An 18,985-nucleotide genomic window follows, 5' to 3' on the forward strand; every position below is an offset into this window, starting at 1 on the left:
ATTTTGTTCCTGTATTGTCTTTCAAAATTCTTCTAGGGTTTTCTTTGTGTTTTCCTCAGTTTTTCCAGTGTTTTTCTTGATCTATCTCTCAATGCTTTGAGGGTACCTAAATATAGTTCTTTGGAATTTTTTATCAGGGAGTTCCAATGCTGTTTCTTCCTCAGTGTTATGTTTAGGGTCTGTATCTTACTCTCTTGTTTTTCCTGCTTTATCTTGCTTCTTTGGGTGGACTGAGATACTCTGTTGTTTCAGAGACATTGTGACATTTTTGTGCTTATATTTCATTTGTAATTGTATGTAGGAGTGACTTGCCCATGGTTTTTGTTTTTCTTGAATGTTATCTATGTAAGCAGGGTACTGTGCTCCTCTGTTCACTAGCTGGGAACATTTGTATACTCACCACCTGTCTCCTTTCCCACTGTCAGCATCCTGTATATCCTTGCCCTGCTTGACAAACAGAACCTATTCTTAGGTCCCTGGAATCCAAATGAGAATGCTGTCACTTTAAATTCCAATAAGACCGATTCTCTTAAACATTCAAAATCACTATGCCCTCGGTCACTTTAAATATCCAAAATGGCCACCACTTGTAAACAATCAAAATGACTGTACCTTCTTCACAACTGAAAGCCCACAGCTCAGGTTGTCTCCTTCCTTGCTTTTTCCTTTCCCAGTCATAGGCCACGAGTGCAGTCATCCCTGCAGCCCTTGGCAACCACGGTTCATCTTTAGGTCAATTTTCAGTTTCCAACACCACTTGGAAATATTCCAGCTATTGGTCCCATCAGAGTAGCCAACAGTCCACATCTCTGACCATTCACTGTTTTCATTCAGATTTTTTCCACTAGTTGATGCCTAATTCACTTCTGTGTAGTTCCTTTCAAAGCTCAGCACTCCAGGATTATCACTGTATTTCTGTCAATTATTTTGCTTTTCTTCATTGAAGAGGGTCTGTGTAGCTACTCTGCCTATTCTGGCATCTTATCGAAAGTCAAGACACAATTCTTTTAAATAGCTAAATTTTTGTTGTTGTTAGGTGCTGTCAAGTTGGTTCCAACTCATACTGACCTTATGTACAACAATGAAATGTTGCACAGTCTTGCATCATCTTCACAATCATTGCTATGCTTGATCCCATCATTGTGGCCACTGTGACACAGCATCTTGTTGGAGATCTTCCACTTTTATGCTAGACCCTCTACTTTTCCAAGCATGAAGTCCCTCTCCAGAGATTCTGGTAACATGATGAAAGGTCCCTTCTGATAACATGATGAAAGCAGAAGAACAAAAGTCTAGCAATTCTGGCTATACTTCCTCCAAGACAAATTTGTTGGTTCTTCTGACAGTCAGTTGTATATTCATTGCAAACACCAAAACTAAAATGCACCAATTCTTCTTTGCTATTCCTTAATCATTATCCACCTTTCACATATGAGGTGACTGAAAACTACATGCCTTCGGTCAGGCAAATCTTAGTTTTCAAAGCAGTATCTTTGCTTACACTTTAAAGTGGTATTTTGCAGCAGATTTGCCCAGTGCAATACATCATTTGATTTATTGACTTCTGTTTCCATGGGTATTAATTGTGGATACTAGTAAAATGAAATCCTTGACAACTGCAATCTTTTCTCCATTTATGATGCTGCTGCTTATGGGTCCAATTGTAAGAACTCTGTGTGTGTGTGTGTGTGTGTGAGTTATAATCTACACTAATGACTTTTAGTCTTTGCTCTTCATCATAAATGCTTCAAATATTCTTTAGTCATTTTTATTGCTTTGAAAATTATTTATTGGGAAACAGAGCAGGCCACTGGTTCAATCCAGGAACTGGAGATGAAGACTCAGCCCAATGTAGGATTCAGATTAGCAAAAAGCTTTATCCTTTGCTCTTATTTAAGCAAAATATGATCATGATACTATTTAACAAAATTATGTAAAATTGAATTACTAAATCTGCAATTATTTCCATAATGCTGAGACCCATAAAGGCAGCTTGTTTTTCTCTTAAAATAAACAAAAACAAAAATTATCTATTTTTGTCTAAGATACAAAAATGATTAGTTTGAATTTTTGCTGGGCTCTCAATTCCATTCCCCTCTTTGTATATTTATAACCATTTAGAAAGTTTATGTAAAATAGCTCATATTGTCATTAAGAAATAAATGCTGTGTTTTGTTATTGTGAATACTGTTAGCTTTCTTCCATTACCTCGAGTTTATTGCATTTCGTATCAGTTCACATCAGTACTATTGTCCTTCAATGCTGAAGCTTGTTGTCTCTATCACTTTCTTTCTTCCTGCTTTTCTCAACTTATTTCTTCTGACATTATAACCGAGTAGTTTTGCCATGTTACTGTTATTATTGTCATGGGATATAATGTCATGGGATATTATAAAATTCATTTGTATGTGAGTAACTAGAAAGCATAATTTTAAATCAATTCATAGTTGTATTATTTACTCAAAATAAGTCTAGAAGTATTCAGTCTGGGGCTGAAAAATTGACACTAAATTAACCTCTAGGAATGTAGGCTTTCCCTCTTTGTATTTAGCCATATGGAGCATATGGCTTTGACTTGTGCTCAATACTTCATAGTCACTGACTTGTTGATTGTTTCTCCCATAGCATACAATATAAATTTAGATAGGATGAAGATATAAATGGAAGGAAAAACATTTTTGCCAGCCAAATAGACTATTTTAAAGAGTAAATTCTATTTACAACTAATTAGTCCAAACTTCTTTAAATGACAATTTCTAACAAAAATAGTTGTAAGGAAATATAATTTCTTAAATGAATACATTTAAAATACAAAACAGAATCATTTTTTTAAAGACGGAAAGAAATAAGAAGATATAGCAAAAATATAGTGAATATATATATTGTTGTTGTTGTTTGCCGTTGAGTCAGCCCCGACTCATAGCGACCCCTCCTTGGGTTTCAGAGGCAGTATCACTATGGAAGTGGGATTGCCCAACCTTCCTTCTGAGGAGTGGCTGGTGGGTTTGAACTGCCAGCCTTCTGGTGAGCAGTCAAGTGCCTTAGGCACTATGCTACCAGAGCTCCTGAATATATATATACACACACACACACACACACACACACACACATATAGGAGCTCTGGTAGCATAGTGCCTAAGGCACTTGACTGCTCACCAGAAGGCTGGTGGTTCAAACCCATCAGCTACTTCTTGGAAGGAAGATGGGCCAGACTATTTCTGTAGTGATACTGCCTTGGAAACGCAAGGAGGGGTTGCCATGAGTTGGGTCTGACTTGACAGCACATAAAATATATATATTTATTGTTGTTATGTGCTGTCAAGTATATATATATAGATATAGATATAGATATAGATATAGATAGATATAGATAGATATACTTTCTGTTAGTCTAAGATGAAATACTTTACAAGACGTGCAAATATTTTTACTCTAGAATGTTAAAGAGAAAAAAAAAAACTGTAACATAAGATAAAAGAGTATAGCCCATTATTTTTAGTTTTTCACTATGAAACAACTCTTTAATAAGTAAAAGTAGTTAGTATGTAGGAGTTCCAATACAATCAGCACCAGTTTATCACAGTAGATAGATATTTCCTAAAATGTTAACCATTATCATAGACTAAAAGACATTTTAATATAATATAATAATGGAACTCACATATCCTTAACATTAAAGACTGAATATATAAAAAAATAAAACATAAACTTCAGAAAGGAATTTAAAATAGTGTCTTAGTTCTCTAGTGCTGCTACAACTGGAATACTACATATGGATCACTTTAACAAACCAGAATTTATTATCTTATACTTTAGGAGGCTAGCAGTTCACATTCAGTGTGCCAGCTGTAGGGTCTGGGTAAAAGTCCCTTGACCTTGGGCTTTCAGCCTTGCTCTTATTCCAAGCCTGCTGGAGCTGGTGGTGTCTCCTAACTCATGCATCTGATGGCTGTTGAGGCTAACAAACTCAAGGTTGGCAGGTAAAATGGCATAATACTGGGATCAGCAGGAAACAGAGCAGGCCACTGGTTCAATCCAGGAACTGGAGATGAAGACTCAGCCCAATGTAGGATTCAGATTAGCAAAAAGCTTGAGATCTTTCTCAAAGCTTCTCATTATATACTGGAAGCAGGCCATACCCTAAAGGTAATTCCACTTACTACTTCGCTGCTCACAGCAGATGCTGCCATGGAAGTGATTAAAATCTCATTCTGGGGACTACCTACATCCAGCCACTCAAAACCACAGCCCGGCCAAGTTGACACACATACTTAACTACCACAAATACAAAATTATATTCCTGAGAATTATGGTCAAAACCAAAACAAGCAATGATAATAATAAAAGCCATTATTAAAAAATTAGTAATGTTCTAGCATAGTAATAAATCAGTGCTTTCTTTTTCTTTTAAACACTTTAAACAGATTTCCCAATTTTGTGAATGCACATATGCTCTGTGCTAATGAAAGGAGTTCACACAGGCCAGCCCAAGACCAATGCAATAATTATTTCTGAAATAGCTATGCAAAGAAAACTGTGAATGGTGTTCAGAAAGTAGAGCTTAGAAATCAAACTAAATATTTAAAACCAATATTTTTTTTACATGTAAATTATGCCTTTGAGTTCAGTAGCAAAAGTTATTTTAACACCCCTTAAAAAAAATGCCTCACTGTGTTGAGTCAATTTTGACTCATAGCGACCCCTCCTTGGGTTTCTGAGGCAGTATCTATAAAGAAGTGGTTTGCCCAATCTTCCTTCCAAGGAGTGGCTGGGACCTTCCATTTTGATAGCACATAATTTTTGAGTAAACACTATTATCCTAGGAGTTGGTAAAACAAAAGAAATTTCTTTCCATATAAACAACAGTTATATATTTCCTACTAGTCTTTCAGTTTCCTTTGTAGTATTCTTTATGTCATGCCTTTTAAATAAGTTTATCCTAAAACTTCAGAGGCATTGCACATAATAATCCAAAGCTATATTTTTTCAGACATTTTCTTGTACTCATTCTGGGATTTTAATTTATTTCATTTTTTGCCCCCAAAACCCTATTATTCCTTGAAGTTCTCTGAATATAATACACAAAGGAAGAAATAACTTGAAAGAGTCACAGGTGCTTCTTAAAATAACCTATTCAAGGAACGAAATACATCATTTTCATTCAATGTTTTACCCTGACAAAGAGTAGGAAAATTAATTGAGAAGGCAAGCAGGTGCCCAAGGAGACTCTGGAGCAGAAGCACTGCTTGTCATGAGTGTCAAATGAGCATAAAACGTCCTAAGGTGGTCAGTATGACTGTGTCCAGAAACAGTAGCAAATTGTTAGAATCACAGAACTTACCTCCTCAATATTCCATGTTCTACTCATTTTTCAGTTTCTTTTAAAGTAAATTATGAAGTGAGAGTGATAAATAATATACATTGCATCATTACTGGGCACTTAAGAAAAAACACTCTTTTTCAACTTTAAGGCCTTAAAAAGTGTAAGTTCACACAGTATTAGATTTTTGTGATTATACAACAAGCAACACAGTAACATGGAGTCTTGGCCATGTCACTGAAATAAATTAATATCCCCAGTATTTTAAAAAGTACTAGGGGAAAAAGTGGCTTTTTCATAAAGTCATATGATGACTATGAAATGCATCCATTTTTCTGTGTTTTTTTTTCAATTAATTTAGACTTTTAGCTAAGATTACAACAGAATTTTTTATCATACTCTTATGTCTTCATCTTTTGTCATATGTTGTTCTATGAAAATGTGTTATAAAATCACTTACTATTGTTCATCTCATAAAAACTATTAGTGTGGCAGAGTTGAGATCTTTCTGTTTAGTATTCTAAGAGCCTTGGGTGAGATAACACTGTGGAAAGAAGTTGCTTCCAAATTTGTGGAGTACTGAAATAAGGGGAACCACAAACACAACACAACACGTAGGGCCAAAAGTTAATCAAGAACCAAAAAGACAATTTCATTACATTATCTATCCAATGGGCCAGGTGAAAAGGAAAAACCAAGATATGATGGAATAGAACTAAAAGAATCTGATTTAGGAAAGAAGCAAGCTGGATTCCATGAGATACTAGAATATATAGGCACAAATAACTTTGTAATTTGTGATCTCTGAGAGAGAAAAAGCATGATTGTGAGGAATAAGCAAACTTGGAAAATCATTGTATTATTTGTGGGAAAAAAAGAAAATATTTTGAGAATTATGACAACTACTGTTTGAATCAAAAGTAAAACTTATCATTGGGGTGTTTCCTATCAACTGAGTAAAGAAAACAACAATATCATTTCTATAATAAGTTAATCAAAGTAGAAAACAAGATAACTGACCATTTCTTTAACAATCTAAAATATTTTATCTTATGAAATAAATGAGAATTGAGCAACTCACAAGTAGAACAGAAAAATTTGGAAATAAGGTATTTCCAAATGTAAAGTGATTGAATAAAACTGAATTTTGAATAAAACAAGCATTTTTGTTTTAGAAAAAACAAACTTAAATAATGTCCTATAAAATTAGCAACAAAGAACATATGAAAAGAAATAAATGGTTAACTTTTCCCACCAAAATAGAATAAATATAATCATTGACAAACAATGGTTAAATAAATTAATTATCCAGCATTGGAAAAGTTTAATTGAAACTGATAAATATGTTGTCTATGATACTAGATCATTATCATTATCAAAATCCTGACTGTAAAATTGTGTCTATTCATCTTTCTTCTAGTTAACTAATGAAAGTATTAAAAATATTTTTTAAAGAAAATATGACAAATTTAAATACAAATAGAAAATTAAAACAAAACAAAAAAACAAAAACGAAGTGATTCATGCTTATGATCATAAGAAAGACTATCTATGTATATTAATTTGAGGCTTAAATTCAGGCTCATTGAGGAGCCAAGTATTTAGGGACTAACTGTCTTTTTCTGTTTTCAAATGTCACAGATAAGGAAACATATTTGTTCTGAAGGAGGGAGGACAGGGCTTTCCCCAGCACTAAATTTCAAAACTAATATAGACCTTAGTTAAATAGCTTTACAGTGTCTGACAGCTAACATCTGACAAAACATTTAAAATTCTTAAATGGAATTAGGTGTGCCTATTAGAAGCTTCCTGCCACTTGTCTGTCAGTTTGTTGTACTGTGGTGGCTTGCCTGTTGTTAGGAGGCTGAAGGCTAGGCCACAGGTATTTCAAATACCTCCAGGGTCTCCCATGGTGGACAGGTTTCAACAGAGCTTCCAGACTACGGCAAAAAGGGAAGAAGGATGTGACCATCCACTTCTGAAAAAAAAAAAAAAAATGGCCACTGAATATCATATGAATAGCAGTGAAACACTATCTGATGTAGTATTGGAAAAGTTTATGAATAGCCTGAAAAATTGTCTGATATAGTGCTAGAATATGGGACACTTAGGTGGGAATTAAAACTCGAATATGCACTCAAAATATGACTGCTGAAAAGTCAACTTTAATGATATGGATAGAGTAAAGCTTTCAGGACCTCCATTTGCTGATGGGGCTCAACTCAAACTGGGAAAAAGTGATAAAGTGCTAACAACAAACAAATAGAGGAGTGCAGTACCTTGCTCACACAGATATATCAAAACAAAATAAAGGAAAATAATAATAATAAAAACTCGGGTGAATCACACCAGTATACAAAGAAGTATATAAGGAAGAAACATCTGAAAACATTGGTAAATTGGAACATGAAATGTACAAAGTGTGCATCTGGGAAAATTAGAACTTTTCAAAAATGAAACGGAACACATGAAGATCATAGGCATTAGTGAGCTGAAATTGACTGGTTTTTGCCATTTTGAGTCAGGCAATCATTATGCCAGGAATGACAAATTAAAGAGCAATGGTGTCACATTCATCATCAAAAACAATGTTTCAAGATATATCCTGAAGTGAGTTCTGGCTAGATGGTGAAATAGGCAGAAAAGCTACACTGAACCTCTGCAAGAAAGCAATGAGAAACCAAGTGAAACCCATACAGAAGATGATCCTGGAACCCTGAGCTTTGAAGGGAAGGATAAGGAAGTAGATTAAATACAAACTAGTAGGAAAACCTGAATGAAAATAGCGAGTAAGGAGACAAACAGAACTGCAGACTGCTGGCTATCCTGAGGGCACAACCATTTTGAGTATTTCTCGGTAGCAACCTAAGAATCAGCTCTGCACTCTAAGGACAACATGGACAAAAATTACATTGGTGTCTGTCAACTAGACAGGAAAAAAGTGAAGAAGGAGACAAACAGACTTGTGGACTGCTGGCTGTCCTGAGGGTACAGTGATTTTGAATATTTGCAAATGGCAAATATGACCATTTTGAATGTATGTAAGTGGTGTTCTTACTTGTGCAGTAACCTAAAAATGGGATCACTTGCTGAGGACATCATAGACAACTGCACTGGAGGCTGGTTACTAGAAAGGAATGATGTTCCTCTTGTTATTCTTATACGCTATACCCTCTTGGTATACCCCTATACCCACCTACACCCACCTTCTCAATCAGTGGTATTTCATTCCAGTCTGTGCCCTGACAGAGCCTGGGTGCTGTGCTCTGCCCCCAATAGTTTTGTTTATGTTTGTTTTAAATCATTCTTTTTATCAACCTCCTTTCTTCTCCTTCTCCTTCTCCTTCTCCATCTCTGTCTCCTTCTCCTTCTTCTTCTTCTTTTCTTCTTCTTCTTCTACTCCTTCTTCTTCTACTCTTTCTTGCTCCTTTATTTTCTCTTTGCCTTTTCCTGGTCCCCTTTTATTTTTCTTTCTTCTTGTCTTCTCAATCCCTTCTTTTTCCTTTTGAAATTTTCACATATTTTCTTTACTATTCTTTTACTCTTGTTCTTTTATTTCTTTATTTCTCTCATTATATTTTATTTTATCCTTTTTTAATATATTTATTTTTTTCTTTTCATTTATTGCATTTGTGTGTGTGTGTGTGTGTATGTGTGTTATTGTTCCTATTTATATGCTTTGCATTTTTTGTTCTCTTTTATTTATTTATTTATTTATTTATTTATTTATTTATTTATTTATATTGTCTAAGTGAGTGGGAGATAGCAACTGTTCCAGTACAACCTGACTGTCATTGCCCCTCCTGCAGGACCACCCACCGAGTGAAGGCCACCACTTGCTTTTGTCCCAACTTACTAATAATAGTCAGCAACCAATACCACCTCAATTCACCCTCAACTGCTCTTTATCAACAGCTAACAAATATCTGTGTGGACACTGTCATTCTCTATCACAGCCACCAGGAGAAAAGTGGTGAGTGACAAAGTGCTAACAACTAATGAATAGAGGAGCACAGTGCTCTGCTCATACAGATATATCAAAATAAAATAAAGAAACAAATAATAAATAAAATAAAACTTGGATGAATCACACCAGTATACAACCACAAATTAAATATAAATACAACACCATCATAATGTCTTGGAGAAACAGATTATTACAGTCCACAAAAAGAAGCAAGATAAAGTAGAAGAAGCAAGGGACTAGGGTAGAAACACTGAAAACATTCCTGAGGAAGAAGCAACATTGAAAGACCTTGATAAGGAATTCAAAAGAATTATATTTCAGTATCTTCAATGGATTAAGAGACAGATCATGGAATACACTGACAAAATTAAGGAAAACATGCGCATACACACAAAACCTCTAGAACAATTTAGGAAATCATTACAAGAACAAATGAACTAAATAAATCAAGAAAATTGAAATGATACAAAAACAACAAATGGAAATCCAGAAGATTAATACCAAAATTTCAGAAACAGATAACACATTGAAGGGGCAAAGGAGTAAAATCAAATGAATGGCAGAAAAAATTAATGAGATTGAAGACAAATGCCTCAATGATACTTTGTTAAGGGATTAATCAGAAAAAAAAGATCAAAGGAAAATAAAGAAAGCCTAAGATTCATGTGGGATACCATCAACAGGAATAATTTACATGTAATCAGAATTCCAGAATGGGAAGAGACAAATAAAACCACATTAAAAATTGTCAAAGTTTTGATAGAAGAGAATTTCCTTAATATGATGAAAGATGAGAATATATCCATGCAAGAAGTTCAGCAAACACCAAACAAGTTAGACACACCAAAAAAATCACAAAGACATGTCATCAAACTGACCAAAATCAAAGACAAGAAAGAATATTGAAAGTAAAAATACTGGGAGAGGAAAAATGAAGTTACCTACAAAGAGCAACAAATAAAACTAATCTCTGATTTCTCAACAGAACCCATGCAGGTGAGAAGGCAATGGGATGGTATATATAAAACCCTGAAAGAGAAAAATTTTCAACCAAGAATTATATACCCGGCAAAATTGTCCCTCAAATATGATGGTGAAATTAGATTTCCAAATAAGCAGATATTAAGGGAATTTGTCAAAACCACACCAACTTTAAAAGAGGTGATAAAGGGAGTCCTTTGGACAGAGAACAAACAAAGCAAATAGCAACCAATGACTAACATACTTGATGACCTAACCCAGAAACCAACTGAGTTATAGAGGAATCCAAAGTAAAACAGGCTTACAAGACTGTGAACAGGGAACCACAGACATTAATTGATAAATAGGGACAACTACAAACTAAACAGGGGAAATAAATAGTGTAGTTACAGAACTTCTAAACGGTGAGGAAGTCAAGACAATTGCGAGATGGAACAGACTTTTAAATTTGAGAAGAAACTAATAAATCACAGGGTAACTTTAAAGAAAAATAATAAAATTTTCCATTGAAATAAAAAGAGACCAAACACAAATGTTTAGTAAATACAAGTCAGGTCCAATTTGATAGCACATAACACCAACAACAGCAACAATAACAACGAAAAAAAAAAAAAAAAAAAAACTAGTGGGAGCTGAGGTGACATAGTGCCTAAGGCACTTGACTGCTAACCAGAAGGTTGGAAGTTCAAACCCACCAGCCACTCTTTGGAAGAAAGATTGAGCAATCTACTTCCATAGACATACATCCTCGGAAAGCAAAGGAGGGGCCACCATGAGTCAGAGATGACTTCACGCCCCAACACCACCACAACAAGACAATAGTAATGAAGAAGAGGATAAGATTATTCATAAACAAAATGATCTCAGTGCAGAAAGTTATATGGAACAAAGAAATCAGCAACACCATACAAAAACACATAAAATGATATCAATAGACTTCCAGGAAGGTGGAAGAATAGGCAGACAAATGACACAGACACTCTTAAAAAGAAAAGAAAAACCAATGACAGAATTACAGAAGATAATCCTAGAGCCCTGAGCTTTGAAAAGAACTACACAGAAGTGGGTCAGACACCAAGTAATGAAAAAATCTGAATGAAAACAGTGAGTACAGAGATGGTCAGAACTGCAGACTGTCAGCTACTCTGAGGAGACCAACAACCTGAATATTTCCAAGTGGTTTGGGAACTGAGAATTGACCTAAAGATCAGCCCTGGTCACCAAGGGATGTGAGGATTACTGTGCTGGTGGCTTTTGACAAGGAAGGGAAACAACCAGGAAGGAGACAACCTGAGCTGTTGACTTTCAGTTGTCCAGAGGATGCAACCATTTTGATTGTTTACTCGTGGCAGCCATTTTGGATATTTAAAGTGACCGAGGGTGCAGCCATTTTTAATCTTTACAAAAGGCAACCATTGTAAATTTAAAAGTGATAGCATTTTGATTAGGATACCAGGGACCTAAGAATAGGCTCTGTTTGCAGGGACATACAAGGGGCTAACAACAGGAAAGGAGACGGGTGGTGAGTGCATAAGTGCTGTCAACTAGTGAATAGAGGAGCACAGCATGGTACCCTGCTTGTGTGGATAACAAACAAATAAAATGAAAATTGTGGGCAAGTCGCTCCAACATACAATCACCAATTAAATATAAACACAAAAATGTCACAATGCCTCAGGGACAAAAAAGCATCACAGTCCATACAGAGAAACAAGATAAAGCAGGAGAAATGAGGGACCAGGAAAAGACCCACAACACATCCCTGAGGAACATGCAGCATTGGAACTCCCTGACAAGGAATTCAAAAGAATTATATGTAGGTATCATCAAAGGATTGAGAGACAGATCAAGGAAAACACAGACAACACCCTAGAAGAATGTTGGAAGAAAATACAAGAACAGAATGACAAAATAAATGAAAAATTAGAAATGATTAATAATCTACAGATAGAAATGCAGAAGATTAATACTAAATTGTCAGAAATAGATAACACATTGAAAGGGCAAAGGAGTAGAATTGATGCAATGGAAGACAGAATTAATGAGACTGAAGACAAATACCTGAATATTCTTTGGAAAGGGATCAATCAGAAAAAAAAAAAAAGATAAAAAAAAAAAGAAAACCAAAGGTTCACGTGGGATATTTTCAAAAAGAATAACCTATGTGTTGTTGGAATTCCCAAACAGGAGCAGAAAATAAAACTACTGAGAAAATTGTCCACAATTTGTTGAAGTAGAACTTCCCTGATATGATGAAAGATGAGAATATATCCATTCAGGAAGTCCAATGAACCCCCAACAGGATAGACCCCAAAAGAAAATCAGCAAGACATATCATCATCAAACTCACCAAAACCAAAGACAAAGAAAGATTCTTGAAAGCAGCATGGGAAAAATGAAAAGTTACCTACAAATGGCAACCAATGAAACTAAGCTTTGATTTCTCAGCAGAAACCATGCAGGCAAGAAGACAATGGGTTGCATACATAAAACCCTGAAAGAGAAAAATTTCCAACCAAGAATTATGTACTCAGCAAAATTTTCCCTCAAATATGATGGTGAAATTAGGACATTTCCAGATAAGCAGAAATTAAGGGAATTTGTTAAAACCAGATCAACCTTACAAGAGATGTTAAAGGGAGTCCTTTGGACAGAGATGGAACAACAGCCAACAACAACTGACCATTAACACACATGACTACATAACCCAGAAACCAACTCAACTATGGACGTATCCAAAGTAGATAAGCCTACAGGATTGCAAACAGGGAACCAAAGACATCAATTGACAAATGAGAACAACTATAAACCAAAAAGAGGGAAAAAACTGTGTCATTACAGAACTTCTAGATGTTAGGGATGTCAAGACAACTACAACATAGAATGGACTGTTTTAAACTTGAGAAGAAAACTATAAATCACAGGGTAACCTCAAAGAAAAATGATAAACTATCACTTCAAAATAAAAAAGAGCACCAGCACAAATATTTAGCAAATACTGAAACAATAGCAACGAAGGAAGTGATAACACAATTCAGAAACAAAATAAGCTCAGCATTGAAAATTATATGGAACAAAGAAATTGACACCACAAAAAAAATGTAACAAAAATGACAGCAACAAATTCATACTTGCTGATAATTACATAACTGTCAAGTGACTTATCTCTAAGATTTATAGAAAACTCCAATGCCTCAACACCAAAAGAATTAACAATCCAGTTGAAAAATGGGCAGAAGACATGTATAGACACTTTACCAAGGAGGATATTCAGGTAGCCAGCTAATATATGAAAAGATGCTCACAATCATTGGCCATCAGAAAGACGAAAATCAAAACAACAATGAGATACCTTCTCACCCCAGCACTGATGGCAAGGTTCAAGAAGACAGAAAATAACAAATGCTGGAAGGGATGTGGAGAGAATGGGACTCTCATACACTGCTGGTGGGACTGTGAAGTGATACAACCACTGTGGAAAGCAGTATGGTGATTCCTTAGAAAGCTGGAATTGGAGATACCATTTGACACAGCAATCCCATTTCTGGGTATACATCATAGAGAGGTGAGAGCTAGGACAGGAACAGATATATGCACACTCATGTTCATCATAGCACTATTTACAATAGCAAAAAGATGGAAATAACTTACAAGCCCATCAGCCGAAGAGTAGATGACCAAAGTATGGTACATAAATATAATGGGATGCTATGCAGCACTAAAGAATAAGATAGAGTCTGCAAAACACCACATAATATGGATGATCTCAGAGGACATTCTGCTGCGTGAAATAAGTCAATCACAGAAAGACAAATATAGTATTAGTCTGTTGTTGTGGAAGGTCAAGGAAAGGTTTATATATGGAGGTAAACTTTCTTTGTTGGTTACCAGGGGTGGGAAGGCAGGGAAGGGAACACTGCAAAAAAAAAAAAAAAAGAAAAGAAAAGAAAAACACATTGACCCATGCTAATTCAGTTTTGCATATTTCAGTGTACACAAATTATATTTCAATAAAATGCATTAAAATTATATCAATTAATTCATACTTTTCAATTATTACACTATCAATGGATGAAATGCACCACTCGAAAGACAGAAAATTGCAGAATGGTTAAGAAAACATGACCCATCAATATGCTGTCTACAAGAGACTCATCTCAGACACAAATACAAACATAGCCTAAAAATCAAAGGTTGGAAAAAGACATACCAAACAAATAGCAAGCAAAAAAGGTCAGGAGTGGCAATATAAATGTCTGATAAAATAAAGTTTCACAATAGCAAAGAGATGGAAAGAAGCTAAGTGCCTGTCAACTGAGAAATGGATAAACAAACTGTGGTACAAACAAAAAATGGATTATGATGCAACCCTAAAGAATAACTAAATGTCTCCTTTTGAATGCTCTATCATAATCTTAATCACAAGAAATTATTAACTAAATTCCAGGTGCTCTCTACAAATCTTCTCATTTTTGACTCACTCTGTTGATAATGGTAGAGTACAATTGCTCAGCTCAATGCGATAATTCTGATCCCCCTTCTAACTATCTACAGACTGGACACAAATTCTTTTGATTCTCTCTTTAAAATATCTCCAAATTCAGTCCTCTTCTCTGTAAACTCATTGCCACTTCTTGTGAATGAGGACTTATTTTTTCAATCCTTAATTATTTATTCATTGGTTAACTGATCCACTCAATCATATCTCTTGAGTTTCCTACCTCAAGTATGTCTCTTAACTATCACTAATACTTGGTAAAGTAGAGTGTCAGTGAAAAAGAGAAGCCCCTCAATAAAATGGATTGACACAGTGGCTGCATGATGGGTTCAAACATAGCAAAATTTGTGAATATGGTGCAGGACCAAGCAGTGATTTGTTCTGTTGTACTTGTGGTCCCTTTGAGTTAAAATCAACTCGATAGCAACTAACAACAACAAAAGTTCGACTGATATAATGAATCAACTTAATGCTCCTAGATGTAGCAAAATATTTTCTTCATAGGTAATGAAAGACATTGGACTAATTGAAAAATAATTTATGAAAATGTGGTGGCTTGCATATTTCTGTGAAGCTGGAGGCTATGCGATCAGTATTTCAAATACCAGCAGAGTCACCCATGGTAAACAGGTTCCAGTGGAGTTTCCAGACTAAGGAAAGACTCGGAAGAAGGAAGGGCACATCCACTTCTCAAATAATTGACCAGTGAAAGCCTTATGAGTAGCACTGAAGTACTGTGTGATATGTTACTGGAAATATTTATGAATAGTGCCAAAACTTTGTTTGATATAGTGCTGGAAAATGAGCCCTTCAGGTCAGAAGACACTAACAGTATGACTAGAGAAGAGCTGCCTCCTCAAAGTAGAGGTAACCTTAATAATGTGGATGGAGCAAAGCTTTAAGGAGCTCCATTTGCTGATGTATCATGACTCAAAACTGGAAGAAATAGCTGCATTAATGATCAGAACAGGGAATGTATGAAGTATGAATCTAGGAGGATTAGAAGTTGTCAAAAATGGAATAGAACACATAAGATCAATATCAAAGTCATCAGTGAGCTCAAATGGACTGGTTTTGGCTATTTTGAATCACATAATGCCAGGAATGACAAATTGAACATGAATGATGTAGCATTTATCATTCACAAAGAATGTTTCAAAAGCTCTCTTGAAGTACAATGCTATCAGTGATAGTACAATATCCCTACACCTACAAGCAAGACCAGTTAATACTACTATTATTCAAATTTATGCACCAACTACCAAAGCCAGGGGTGAGGAAATTGAAGATTTTTACCAACTTCTGCAGTCTGAAATTGACCAAACATGCAATCAAGATATGTTGACTATTACTGATAATTGGAATGCCAAAGTTGGAAAAAAAAAAAAAAAAAGAGAAGAATCACCTGTAGTTGGAAAATATGGCCTTAGGGATAGAAGTGACACTGGAGATCTCATGACAGAATTTTGCAAGACGAACAGCTTCATCATTGCAAATACATTTTTTCAACAATATAAATGGTGGCTATGCACGTGGACTTCACCAGATGAAATACACAAGAATCAGATCAACTATATCTGCTGAAAGAGGAGATGGAGAAGCTCAATATCTTCAGCCAAAAAAAGGCTAGGAGCTGACTGTGGAACAGATTATCAACGGCTCATATGTGAGTTCAAGTTGAAGCTGAAGACAATTAAAACAAGTCCATGAGAGCCAAAATATGATCTTGAATATATCTATCCCTCCTTGAAAAAATATATATATTTGACTTTATATATATATATATATATATACACACACACACACACATACATACATACATACATACATACATACATACACAGAGAGAGAGAGAGAGAGAGAGAGAGAGAGAGAATCTAAAAAATAGATTTGGTGAATTGAACACCAATGACCGAGAACCAGAGAAATTGTGGGATAACATCAAGAACATCATCCATGAAGAAACCAAAAAGCATTAAAAAGACAGGGAAGGAAGAAAAGACCAAAATGGATGTCAAAAGAGACTCTGAAGTTTGCTCTTGGACAGAGATTAGCTAAAGCTAATGGAAGAAATTACAAGATAAAAGAGCTGAACAGAAGATTTCAAAGAGCAGCTTGAGAAGACAAAGTTAATTATTATAATACAATGTATAAAACCTGGAGTTAGAAAACCAAAAAGGAAGACCATGCTTGACATTTCTCAACCTGAAAGAACTGAAGGAAAAATTTTAAGCCTCAAGTTGCAACACTGAAGGATTCTATGGGCAATATATTGAATGACCCAGGAATCAGCTAAAGATGGAAGAAATACACAGAGTTACTGTGTCAAAAATAATTGGTCGATGTTCAACCATTTCAGGAGGTGGCATATGATCAAGAACCTATGGTATTAAAGGAAGAAGTAGGAGCTGCATTGAAGGAATTGGCAAAAGATGACTCCAGGAATTGAAGGGATACCCTCTGAGATGTTTCAACCAAGGGATGCTGGGCTGGAGGTACTTACTCATCTATGCCAAGAAATTTGGAAGACAGCTAACTTGTCAAGTGACTGAAGTAGAGCCATATTTACACCCATTCCAAAGAAAAGTGATCATATGGATTGTAGAAATTATCGAACAATATCATTAATATCCTGTACAAGTAAAATTTTTCTGAACATAATTTAAAAGTGGTTGCAGTAATATACTTATAGGGAACTTCCTGTAATGCCAGCTGGATTCAAAAGAAGATGAAGAATGAAGCATATCATTGCTGATGTCAGATGAATCTTTACTGAAAGAAAAGGACATCAGAAAGATGTTTACTTGTGTTTTATAGATTCTTCAAAGGCATTCGATATATGAATTATGCCAAAAATATTGATGACATTGAGAAGAATGGAAATTCCAAAACACCTAATTGTACCCATGAGGAACCTTCACATAGACCAGGAGGCTGTCACTCAAACAGAACAAGGGGGCACTCCATGGTTTAAAATCAGGAAGAGAGTGTGTCAGTTTGTATCTTTTCACCATACTTATTCAATCTGTGTGCTGAATGAATAATACGAGAAACTGGACTATATGAAGAACAACATGGCATCAGGATTATTGGAAGAGTCATTAACAACCTGTGATATACAGATGACACAACCTTGCTTGCTGACAATGAAGATGACTTGAAGTACTTATTGATGAAGATTAAAGACTATGGTCTTCATACAGTATAGATTACACCTCAGTATAATACAAAGACAACAAACATCCTGACAATTAGACCAATAAACAGCATCATGATAAAGGGAGAGAAGATTGAAGTTGTCAAAGATTTCATATTACTTGGTTCCACAATCAATTCCAATGGAAGTCTCAGTCAAGAAATCAGTCGATGTATTGCACTGGGAAAATCTTCTGTAAATGACTTCCTTAAAGTGCTGAAGAGCAAAGATATCTTTTTGAAGGCTAAAGTGTGCCTAACCCAAGCCCCAGTGTTTTCAATAATCTCATATGGATGTGAGAGCTGGACAATGAATAAAGAAGACCAAAGAAGAATTGATGCTTTTGAGTTGTGGTATCGGCAAAGAATCCTGAAAGTACCATGGACTGCCAGGAGAACTAAAAATCTGTCCTGGAAGAAGTGGATCTAGAATGCTCCTTGGAAGCAAGAATGGCCAAACTTCATCTCAACTCCTTTGGTTACATTGTTAGAAGGAACCTTTCCCAGGAGAAGGATATTATGCTTGATAAAGTGGAGGGTCAGAGTAAAAGGGGAAGGCCCTTTATGAGATGGATTGATACAGTGGCTTCAACTAGGGGCTCATGCATAGCAAGGATTGTGAGGTTCACACAGGACTAGGCAATATTTCGTTCTGTTGTACATAGGGTCGTTAGGAATCAGAGCTGACTTCATGGCACCTATCAGCATCAACATGCTGAGCTCAGTTCAGATCAGAAGAACCACTCATTCTACCTATAGTCTCGTGAGAAAAACAAATGTTTTTTTCTTGATATGAAGTTAAATGTTTATTTATTATATAGCTGTATTGTTCTTTTAGCAGTCCACGGTACTTTCTTGAAAGCTTTCTCTTTTCCATGAGTAAGGCTGGGTTTACTCAGATGTTGCAGCTCTTTCCCAATCCTATTTTGCGAGACTTTTAGCCTAAACGGACTATTCCTAAAGTTGCACGGTAATGTACCAAACAGTGTTTCTTTGCTATTCATAAGGTTTTCCCTGGCCAATT

Source organism: Orycteropus afer, unplaced genomic scaffold, assembly GCF_000298275.1.
Source record: "Orycteropus afer afer isolate SDZICR_OR568_19922 unplaced genomic scaffold, OryAfe1.0 scaffold00076, whole genome shotgun sequence".
Taxonomy (NCBI): Eukaryota; Metazoa; Chordata; class Mammalia; order Tubulidentata; family Orycteropodidae; genus Orycteropus; species Orycteropus afer.